This window comes from Triticum urartu, chromosome 1 (genome assembly GCF_003073215.2).
Source record: "Triticum urartu cultivar G1812 chromosome 1, Tu2.1, whole genome shotgun sequence".
Lineage (NCBI taxonomy): Eukaryota > Viridiplantae > Streptophyta > Magnoliopsida > Poales > Poaceae > Triticum > Triticum urartu.
The window spans coordinates 482,498,727-482,511,678 of NC_053022.1; positions in this window are offsets into that span (position 1 = coordinate 482,498,727).

A 12,952-nucleotide genomic window follows, 5' to 3' on the forward strand; every position below is an offset into this window, starting at 1 on the left:
TTTTCGTCTTGACTCTCCGTAGAAACTTTGGGGCACTCTTTGAGGTCCTATGTGTTGGTTGAATAGATGAATCTGAGATTGTGTGATGCATATCGTATAATCATACCCACAGATACTTGAGGTGACATTGGAGTATCTAGGTGACATTAGGGTTTTGGTTGATTTGTGTCTTAAGGTGTTATTCTAGTACAAACTCTACGGCTGTTTGTGACACTTATAGGAATAGCCCAACGGATTGATTGGAAAGAATAACTTTGAGGTAGTTTCGTACCCTACCATAATCTCTTCGTTTGTACTCCGCTGTTAGTGACTTTGGAGTGACTCTTTGTTGCATGTTGAGGGATAGTTATGTGATCCAATTATGTTATTATTGTTGATAGAACTTGCACTAGTGAAAGTATGAACCCTAGGCCTTGTTTCCTAGCATTGCAATACCGTTTACGCTCACTTTTGTCATTAGTTACCTTGCTGTTTTTATATTTTAAGATTACAAAAACCTTTATCTACCATCCATATTGCACTTGTATCACCATCTCTTCGCCGAACTAGTGCACTTATACAATTTACCATTGTATTGGGTGTGTTGGGGACACAAGAGACTCTTTGTTATTTGGTTGCAGGGTTGCTTGAGAGAGACCATCTTCATCTTACGCCTCCTACGGATTGATAAACCTTAGGTCATCCACTTGAGGGAAATTTGCTATTGTCCTACAAACCTCTGCACTTGGAGGCCCAACAACGTCTACAAGAAGAAGGTTGTGTAGTAAACATCACTAGTTCGTCGGATTCTCTCGTGCCAAAGCCGAAGCCTCCCTCTATGGGAGTTCAATCCGAAGAAGCACCATACCTAGAAGAGGCTCTTCGAAACCACTCATGAAGACCCCTGGAAGTTGCTCTTCAAGGGAAACACATCGCCGGCCACGGATTCGGACCGCATGCACGACATTAACCACCTCGCCGACGAGGTATGTTATTTTTAATGCATCCCCTACTTGCTTGTTTCAAGGATGATATCTAAGCTTTTATCATTGCTTCTTCAGGACTGGATGGAGAGGGCGAAGCGGATCCAGTGTCCGGCTCCGCTGCCTGAAGAACCAGTCATCCCGCATTTAGCGAAGATGTTGGTGCCGGCGTCCTATACGGCGCCAGCGAAGAAGGCCACGGGAACACCAAGGGGGTCCGAAGTGGCCCCCGTCGCAAGGGCGCTTCGGACGTGACGTCCGAAGACAAGACCCGCTCCTCCATCTCCGAAGACGACGACGATGAGGAGTAGGAGAGCGATTCTCCCCCTGATGGGGGGAGGAAGAAGAGGGTGGCCTCCACAATTCTGGAGGCGGAGGCACCCAAGAAGGGGAAAGGCTCGCTCGTGGGCAGCTCCCCATGGGACGTCGATAGCAGTCCGGAGTGACGCCCCTGCACTAAGCCTCGGGCTGCATTGTAAGAGCTAAGACTCATACATGACCATAAATCTAACCTCTCCTCTTTGTTGTATTGACATGATTAATTATGCTATTGCAGTCCGGCCCACGACAGCTCCCAGCGATCCTCATCAAGAGGCTCGTTGGACTCAAAGGAGATGGCCAGCGAGACACCACTGGCCGCTTACTCTCCCAAGGCCAAGGGAGATGTCGAGGTGCTGTCCCGAAGGACCTTCCTAGGCCAGGGAGAGGTTCGGGAGGCCTGCTACCTCTTGAGCACTGCGTTGGTTTTCCCGTAAATATTTCCCTCAGTTTTTGAGAACCAAAGTATCAATCCAGTACGAGACCACGCGCGAGTCACCTCATACCTACACAAACAAATAAGAACCCCGCAACCAACGCGATAAAGGGGTTGTTAATTGATACGTCTCTAACGTATCTATAATTTTTGATTGCTCCATGCTATATTATCTACTGTTTTGGACAATATTGGACTTTATTATCCACTTTTATATTATTTTTGGGACTAACCTATTAACCGATGGCCCAGCCCAGAATTGCTGTTTTTTTGCCTATTTCAGTGTTTCGAAGAAAAGGAATATCAAACGGAGTCGAAACGGAATGAAACTAACTGGAGAAGTTATTTTTGGAAGGAAAGCTACCGAAAAAACTTGGAGTGCACGTCAGGAAAGGAACGAGGGAGCCACGAAGCAGGGGGACGCGCCCACCCCTCTAGGGCGCGCCCTCCACCCTTGTGGGCCCCTCATGGCTCCCCTGACGTATCTCTTTCACCCATATATACCCACGTACCCTAAAACTATCGAAGAGCACAATAGATCATGAGTTCCACCGCCAGAAGCCTCCGTAGCCACCAAAAACCAATCTAGACCCGTTCTGGCACCCCGCCGGAGGGGGGAACCCCTCTCCGGTGGCCATCTTCATCATCCCGCTGCTCTCCATGACGAGGAGGGAGTAGTTCTCCCTCGGGGCTAAGGGTATGTACCAGTAGCTATGTGTTTGATCTCTCTCTCTCTCTTGTGTTCTTGAGGTGATATGATCTTGATGTATCGCAAGCTTTGCTACTATATTTGGTTCCTATGATGTTTCCCCCCCTCTACTCTCTTGTAATGAATTGAGTTTCCCCTTTGAAGTTATCTTATCGGATTGAGTCTTTAAAGATTTGAGAACACTTGATGTATGTCTTGCCGTGCGTATCTGTGGTGACAATGGGATACCACGTGATTCACTTGATGTATGTTTTGGTGATCAACTTGCGGGTTCCGCCCATGAACCTATGCATAGGGGTTGGCACATGTTTTCGTCGTGATTCTCCGGTAGAAACTTTGGGGCACTCTTTGAGGTCCTATGTGTTGGTTGAATAGATGAATCTGAGATTGTGTGATGCATATCGTATAATCATGCCCACGGATACTTGAGGTGACATTGGAGTATCTAGGTGATATTAGGGTTTTGGTTGATTTGTGTCTTAAGGTATTATTCTAGTACGAACTCTAGGGCTGTTTGTGACACTTATAGGAATAGCCCAGCGGATTGATTGGAAAGAATAACTTTGAGGTGGTTTCGTACCCTACCATAATCTCTTCGTTCGTTCTCCGCTATTAGTGACTTTGGAGTGACTCTTTGTTGCATGTTGAGGGATAGTTATGTGATCCAATTATGTTATTATTGAGGGAACTTGCACTAGCGAAAGTATGAACCCTAGGCCTTGTTTCAACGCATTGCAATACCATTTACGCTCACTTTTATCATTAGTTATCTTGCTGTTTTTATATTTTCAGATTACAAAAACCTTTATCTACTATCCATATACCACTTGTATCACCATCTCTTCGCCGAACTAGTGCACCTATACAATTTACCATTGTATTGGGTGTGTTGGGGACACAAGAGACTCTTTGTTATTTGGTTGCAGGGATGCTTGAGAGAGATTATCTTCATCCTACGCCTCCTACGGATTGATAAACCTTAGGCCATCCACTTGAGAGAAATTTGCTACTGTCCTACAAACCTCTGCACTTGGAGGCCCAACAACGTCTACAAGAAGAAGGTTGTGTAGTAGACATCAAGCTCTTTCTAGCGTCGTTGCCGGGGAGGTTAGTGCTTGAAGGTATATCTTTAGATCTTGCAATTGAGTCTTTTAGTTTCTTGTTTTAGCACTAGTTTAGTTTATAAAAGAAAACTACAAAAAATGGAATTGAGTTTGTCTCATACGCTTCACCTTTTTAATATCTTTCGTGAGTATGATGGAAAGGATAATTGTGCTCAAGTGCTAGAAGAAGAAATCCATAAATTGTTTGGAACTAAATATTTGTATGATGAGCATGATTGCAATGTTGTTAGTATGAATTCCTTGAATATCCATGATGCTAATGATATGCAAAGCCACAAGCTTGGGGAAGCTATGTTTGATGAAGATGATATTCTTTGTCCCCCAAGTTTTGATGAGCAAATTTATTATGATGAAAGCATGCCTCCTATTTATGATGATTATATTGATGAAAGTGGATTTGGAGAGGTCATGACTTTATTTTGTGATGAATCCACTATTCAGGAAGAGGTTCCAATTGATTATGAGACAAAGTTGCTATCTATGATGATTATTGTGATGACTTGTATGCTATAAAGAATAATGATATCCATGAAACTTGTCATCATGATTTTAGTTTTCAATTCGATTATGCCTCACATGATAATTATTTTGTTGAGTTTGCTCCCACTATTATTCATGAGAAGAATTTTGCTTATGTGGAGAGTAGTAAATTTTCTATGCTTGTAGATCATGAAAATAATGCTTTAGGTGATGGTTATATTGTTTAATTCATTCATGATGCTACTGAAAAATTATTATGGGGGAGGAACTTATGCTTGTAGGAATTGCAATAATATCAAGTTCCCTCTCTATGTGCTTAAAGTTTTGAAGTTATGCTTGTTTTACCTTCCTATGCAAGTTGATTCTTGTTCCCACAAGTTGTTTGCTAACAAGATCCCTATGCATAGGAAGTGGGTTAGAATTAAATGTGCTAGTCATATTCTTCATGATGCTCTCTTTATGTTTCAATTCTTATCCTTTATGTGAGCATCATTGAAATCATCATGCCTAGCTAGGGGCGTTAAACGATAGCGCTTGTTGGGAGGCAACCCAACTTTATTTTTGTTCCTTGCTTTTTGCTCCTGTTTAGTAATAAATAATTTATCTAGCCTCTGTTTTGGTTGTGTTTTTTGTGTTTAATTAGTGTTTGTGCCAAGTAGAACCGTTGGGAAGACTTGGGGAAAGTCTTGTTGAACTTGCTGTAAAAAACAGAAACTTTAGCGCTCACGAGAACTACTGTCATTTTGATTTGGAAAGTTCTATTTAGTTAATTATTTTTTCAGATGATTAATAGATAAATTCCTCACGTCCAGCAATTTATTTTAGAATTTTGGGGTTCCAGATCTTGCGCTAGCTACAGATTACTACAGACTGTTCTGTTTTTGACAGATTCTGTTTTTCATGTGTTGTTTGCTTATTTTGATGAATCTATGGCTAGTAAAATAATCTATAAACCAAAGAGAAGTTGGAATACAGTAGGTATAAAACCAATATAAATAAAGAATGAGTTCATTACAGTACCTTGAAGTGGTGTTTTGTTTTCTTTCGCTAACAAAGCTTACGAGTTTTCTGTTAAGTTTTGTGTTGTGAAGTTTTCAAGTTTTGGGTAAAGATTCGATGGACTATGGAATAAGGAGTGGCAAGAGCCTAAGCTTGGGGATGCCCAAGGCACCCCAAGGTAATAGTCAAGGACAACCAAAAGCCTAAGCTTGGGTATGCCCCGGAAGGCATCCCCTCTTTCGTCTTCATTCATCGGTAACTTTACTTGGAGCTATATTTTTATTTACCACATGATATGTGTTTTGCTTGGAGCGTCAATTTATTTTGTTAGGATTTGATTGCTGTTTTTTAGAACAATGTTTTGCATCTTCTATTTCAATAAAAGTGGCATTGATAGCCTTTACTATGCCTATTTTAGAAGTCCACATGTTGCTGTCTGAAAACAGAAAGTTTACCGTTGTTGCAATAATTCCCTAGAAAAGTCAGAATGTGATAAAATGTTGAAACCTTTTTCATATTAAGATCTGATAAATTTACTACAGTGGGAATTTTCTTTCATAATTTTTGGAGCTAGGGAAGTATGGATGTTGCTGCATTCTTTACAAACTGTCCTGTTTAGGCAGATTGATGTTATGTTTGCATTGTTTACATATGTTTTCTTCTTTAATGATTCTATTTGAGGATAGGACTATTAAATATGCAGAGGCATTTAGTATTATATAGCCACATCGAGGGCATTACAAGTTGGTAATAAGAGCCTTCCCCGACCTTAGGAGCCCCCTGCTTGATCGAATCACTGGCGTTGTTGAGTCTAGAAAAATGTTTTGAGTCATTTAGGATTATATATATCGGAGAGTAGGATTCTTTTTACTCCTCAGTCCCTTCGTTGCTTTGGTGAGGCATCCTGACATAGAGTTTTGACTCTTCTCTTCTCAAATTTCACTAAAAAAATTATGATCACGCGGGTATCTTGGAATCGTTCTGATGGATTTGTGACGAGAACATTGTTCTTGGTGCCTCCTGACATTTAGGGGTTGTGGCAGTGTCCTGGGGAGTTGAGCTCCGAGGTGTTGTCGTCACAATTTTATCGTTGCAATTCTGGAATACCTGAGTTTCGCCGACATCGAAAATCTCTTTTATGCAGTTGTTGGTGTGATAACCTCGACGCCACCCAGTACTGGGGCGGGAGTTCGGGAGTATTGCCATAACTCGTATAACGGATGCTTTTCGAAGGTTGAGGTAAATGATTTCCGAAGGTTTCTTGGTGATGACCCACAAGTATAGGGGATCTATCATAGTCCTTTCGATAAGTACGAGTATCGAACCCAACGAGGAGCAGAAGGAAATGATAAACGGTTTTCAGCAAGGTATTCTCTACAAGTACTGAAATAAGTGGTAACAGATAGTTTTGTGATAAGATAGATTGTAAAGAGCAACAAGTAACAAAAGTAAATAAGGTTCAGCAAGGTGGGCCCAATCCTTTTGTAGCAAAGGACAAGCCGGAACAAACTCTTATAATAGGAAAAGCGCTCCCGAGGACACATGGGAATATCGTCAAGCTAGTTTTCATCACGTTCATATGATTCGCGTTCGATACTTTGATAATTTGATATGTGGGTGGACCGGTGCATGGGTGCTATTCTTACTTGAACAAGCATCCCACTTATGATTAACCTTTATTGCAAGCATCCGCAACTACAACAAAAGTATTAAGGTAAACCTAACCATAGCATGAAACATATGGATCCAAATCAGCCCCTTACGAAGCAACGCATAAACTAGGGTTTAAGCTTCTGTCACTCTAGCAACCCATCATCTACTTATTACTTCCCAATGCCTTCCTCTAGGCCCAAATAATGGTGAAGTGTTATGTAGTCGACGTTCACATAACACCACTAGAGGCTAGACAACATACATCTTATCAAAATATCAAACGAATACCAAATTCACATGACTACTAATAGCAAGACTTCTCCCTTGTCCTCGGGAACAAATGTAATTACTCACAAAGCATATTCATGTTCATAATCAGAGGGGTAATAATATGCATATAGGATCTGAACATATGATTTTCCACCAAATAAACCAACTAGCATCAACTACAAGGAGTAATCAACACTACTAGCAACCTACTAGCACCAATCCCGAACTTTGAGACACGAATTGGATACAAGAGATGAACTAGGGTTTGGAGATGAGATGGTGCTGGTGAAGATGTTGATGGAGATTGCCCTCTCCCGATGAGAGGAGCGTTGGTGATGACGATGGTGCTGATTTCCCCCTCCCGGAGGGAAGTATCCCCGGCAGAACAGCTCTGCCGGAGCTCTAGATTGGATCCGCCAAGGTTCTGCCTCGTGGCGGCGGAGTCTTTCTATGTGAAGTCATTACTCTCAATAAGATCAATATGAACTTTTTGTTTCTTTTTATTCTTTTCTCTTTTCTTTTATTCACCCAAGACCATGGCAAAATAGTCAAGCCCTTGACTCAACACTAATCTTTATTATATATAGCTCACGGACTCGATTACATAAAGAGATCATAAAGCAAAACTGAAAACTAGATCATGCCATAAACTTTATTCTACTAGATCAAGATACTACTAATAGGATCGAACTAAGAAAAACGGTAAAGATAGGAGTTGTGATTGTGATACGATACCGGGGCACCTCCCCCAAGCTTGGCAGTTGCCAAGGGGAGTGCCCATACCCATGTGATTATATCTCCTTTGTCGGTGAAGAAGGTGGAGGTAACGGATAATCGCACATCGATCGTAAGAGGTCCTCCAGCTTGTGAATAATGCCCTTGAGTGCGACAATATGATCCTTCAACAAAATATTTTCTTGTGTGAGATACTTGTTTTGTATACGAGCTAACTCAATCATCTTGAAAGCTTGAATCTCAGTTGGGGTAAGAAGGTTATGATCAATTTGAAGGATGTGTTTTGTTGCTGGAGCTTGATCCTCCGTGGCCTTCTTGATCCTTTCATCCTTGTTGACCCTCATGGGTTCTTCCCTCTTCAGATCTATCTTCATTAGCCAAGCATCGTTGTCACCATTGTTGGAGGAGGGAGACGACATGATGCCTAGCCTGGAAAACCCTGACAGAAAACAGCTCGAAACAAAAACAGAGGAGGTTTGCATGATACGGGAGTCAAAACCTTCGGGAGAATATATAATGAATTTTTACCGACCAAAATACATATCATTCAAGAAAACGGAGTCCGGAAGGCACACGAGGTGCTCACGAGGTAGGGGGTGCGCCCAGGGGGGTAGGGCACGCCCACCACCCTCGTGTCCTTCCCGGACTGCTACTTATTTTTCTATTTTTCTAAATATTCCAAAACGGAGAAATATTGCCTTAAAAATTGTTTTGGAGTCGGTTTACTTACCATACCACATACAAATTCCTTTTCGGAGTCCGAAACGTTCCGGAAAGTGTCCCTTATGTATTCCTCCGGGGTTACGGTTTCAATAATATTGATTTCAACATTTATGGGATTACCTGAGATATAATGTTTAATTCTTTGACCGTTTACCACCTTCAGATTTGTGCCCTCGAAGTTGTTGATTTTTATGGCACCGGAATGATAGACCTCTTCGATAACATAGGGGCTTCCCATTTAGAGAGAAGTTTTCCTGCAAAAAATCTTAAACGAGAGTTGTATAGCAATACATAATCACCTCCATTAAACTCACGCTTTTGTATCCTTTTGTCATGCCATCTTTTAACCTTTTCTTTAAACAACTTGGCATTTTCATAAGCTTGGGTTCTCCATTCATCAAGTGAGCTAATATCAAATAACCTCTTCTCACCGGCAAGTTTAAAATCATAGTTGAGCTCTTTAACAGCCCAATATGCCTTATGTTCTAGTTCGAGAGGTAAGTGACATGCTTTTCCATAAACCATTTTATACGGAGACATACCCATAGGATTTTGTATATGCAGTTCTATAAGCCCATAATGCATCATCAAGTTTTTTGGACCAATTCTTTCTAGACCTATTAACAGTCTTTTGCAAAATTAATTTGAGCTCTCTATTGTTCAACTCTACTTGACCACTAGACTGAGGGTGATAAGGAGATGCAATTCTATGATTAACATCATATTTAGCAAGCATTTTAGGAAAGCACCATGAATAAAGTGTGAACCACCATCAGTCATTAAATATCTAGGGACTCCAAACCTCGAAAAAATAACTTCCTTAAGCATTTTAATAGAAGTGTTGTGATCAGCACTACTAGTTGGAATAGCTTCTACCCACTTAGTAACGTAATCAACAGCAACTAGAATATGTGTGTATCCATTAGAGGCAGGAAAAGGTCCCATATAATCAAAGCCCCAAACATCAAACGGTTCAATAACAAGAGAATAATCCATAGGCATTTCTTGACGTCTACTAATATTACCAATTCTTTGACATTCATCACAAGACAAGACAAACTTATGGGCATCCTTGAAGAGAGCAGGCCAATAAAAACCAGATTGCAATACCTTATGTGCAGTTCTATCTCCAGCGTGGTGTCCTCCATAAGAGTCAGAGTGACACTTGCGTAGGATCTGTTCCTGTTCATGCTCAGGTACACAACGTCTAATAACACCATCTACTCCTTCCTTATAAAGATGTGGGTCATCCCAAAAGTAATGTCTTAAATCATAGAAAAACTTTTTCTTTTGCTGGTATGTGAAGCTAGGTGGTATAAACTTAGCAACAATATAATTAGCATAATCAGCATACCATGGAGTGCTATGAGAAGTACTTATAACCTTTAATTGTTCATCAGGAAAGCTATCATTAATAGGTAGTGGGTCATCAAGAATATTTTCTAACCTAGACAAGTTGTCTGCAACGGGGTTCTCAGCTCCCTTTCTATCAACAATATGCAAATCAAATTCTTGTAGCAATAGAACCCATCTAATAAGTCTAGGTTTAGCATCTTTCTTTTCCATAATATATTTAATAGCAACATGATCAGTTTGAATAGTTACTTTAGAATCAACAATATAAGATCTGAACTTATCACAAGCAAATACAACTGCTAAAAGCTCTTTTTCAGTAGTAGCATAATTTCTTTGAGCATTGTCTAGAGTCTTACTAGCATAATGAATAACATTTAATTTCTTATCAACTCTTTTCCCTAGAACAGCACCTACAGCATAATCACTAGCATCACACATAATTTCAAAGGGTAGGTTCCAATCAGGTGGCTGAACAATAGGTGCAGTGACTAATGCTTTCTTAAGTATTTCAAATGCTTCTACACAATCATCATGAAAGACAAATGGTATATATTTTTGCAATAAATTAGTCAGAGGCCGAGAAATTTTTGAGAAGTCCTTAATGAACCTCCTGTAAAATCCGGCGTGACCAAGGAAACTTCTTATACCTTTGATGTCCTTGGGACATGGCATCTTTTCAATAGCATCAACCTTAGATTTATCAACTTCAATACCTCTTTCAGAAACTTTGTGCCCCAAGACAATACCTTCATTAACCATAAAGTGACACTTTTCCCAATTCAAGACAAGATTAGTTTCTTCACATCTCTGCAAAACTTGATCAATATTGCTCAAGCAATCATCAAAAGAGGAACCATAGACGGAAAAGTCGTCCATGAAAACCTCACAAATCTTTTCACAAAAGTCAGAGAATATAGCCATCATGCATCTTTGAAAGGTAGCAGGTGCATTACATAAACCAAAAGGCATACGTCTATAAGCAAAAGTACCAAAAGGGCATGTAAAAGTAGTATTTGATTGATCTCTAGCCGACACAGGTATTTGAGAGAAACCAGAATAACCATCTAGAAAGCAATAGTGTGTATGTTTGCATAATCTTTCTAGCATTTGATCAATAAAAGGTAAGGGGTAATGATCTTTCTTAGTAGCTTTATTTAATTTGCGGAAATCAATTACCATCCTATAACATGTGATAATTCTTTGTGGAATCAATTCATCTTTATCATTAGGAACAACGGTAATACCTCCCTTCTTAGGGACACAATGGATAGGACTTACCCACTCACTATCAGCAACGAGATAGATTATACCTGCCTCCAGAAGCTTTAGTATTTCTTTTCTTACCACTTCTTTCATTTTAGGATTCAGATGTCGTTGAGGATCACGAACTGGTTTGGCATCTGCTTCCAAATTTATTTTATGTTGACATAGAGTGGTACTAATGCCCTTAAGATCATCAAGAGTATATCCAATAGCAGCACAATGCTTCTTCAGAGTTTTCAATAATCTTTCTTCTTAATGCTCTGAAAGGTTAGCACTAATAATAACAGGATATGTCTTCTTTTCATCAAGATAAGCATATTTAAGATTATTAGGCAAAGGTTTAAGCTCAAACACGGGATCACCCTTGGGTGGAGGAGGATCCTCTAAGATTTCAACAAGCAAATTGTGTTGCAGAATAGGTTCCTGTTTAAAGAATACTTCATCTATTTCCCTTCTTTCATTCATGAACATATCATTTTCATGGTCTAGCAAATAGTGTTCTAAAGGATCACTAGGAGGCACGGCAATAGAAGCAAGACCAATAATTTCATCCTTACTAGGTAATTCTTCCTCACGATGTTGTTTACTAAATTTAGAGAAATTAAACTCATGAACCATATCAACCAAGCCAATAGTAACAACATTCTTTTTGCAATCTATGGTAGCATTAACAGTGTTCCAGATGGGTCTACCAAATATAATGGGACAAAAGCTATCTTGCGGAGAAGTAAGAACAAGGAAATCAGCAGGATATTTAGTTTTCCCACACAAGACTTCAACATCTCTAACAATTCCAATTGGTGAAACAGTATCTCTATTGGCAAGTTTAATTGTGACATCAATGCCTTCCAACTCAGCAGGTGCAATTTCATTCTTAATTTCTTCGTATAAAGTATGCGGTATAACACCAGCACTTGCACCCATATCACATAAGCCATGATAACAATGATCTCCTATTTTAACAGAAATAACAGGCACGCCTACCACAGGTCTATGTTTATCTTTAGCACAAGGTTTAGCAATTCTAGCAGTTTGACCTTCGAACTGAATAACATGCCCATCAATATTATCAGATAAGAGATCTTTAACAATAGCAATATTAGGTTCTACTTTAACTTGCTCAGGAGGTGTATAAGTTCTAATATTGCTTTTACGAACAACAGTTGAAGCTTTAGCATGATCCTTTATTCTAACAGGGAAAGGTGGTTTCTCAATATAAGAAGTAGGAACAATAGGATCATTATAAGTGACAGTCTTTTCTTCAACTTTAATAGGTGCAACTACTTTTACTTCTATGGGAGGATGATATTTAAACCACTTCTCCTTAGGGAGATCAACATAAGTAGCAAAAGATTCACAGAAAGAAGCTACTATCTCAGAGTCAAGTCCATATTTAGTGCTAAACTTACGGAAAATATCGGTATCCATAAAAGATTTAACACAATCAAACTTAGGTGTCATACCTGACTCTTTACCTTCGTCGAGGTCCCAATCTTCGGAATTGTGTTTAATTCTATCCAATAAATTCCATCTGAATTCAGTAGTATTCATCATAAAAGAGCCAGCACAAGAAGTATCGAGCATGGTGCGATTGTTATCAGAAAGCCGAGCATATAAATTTTGAATAATCATTTCTCTTGAGAGCTCATGATTGGGGCATGAATATAACATTGATTTAAGCCTCCCCCAAGCTTGAGCGATGCTTTCTCCTTCGCGAGGCCAGAAATTATATATATAATTGCGATCATGATGAACAAGATGCATAGGGTAATACTTTCGATGAAATTCCAGCTTCAATCTTTTATAGTCCCATGATCTCATATCATCACATAGCCTATACCATATCAATGCGTCCCCCTTTAAAGATAAAGGAAAGACCTTCTTCTTAGCAACATCATCGGGTATACCTGCAAGCTTAAATAAT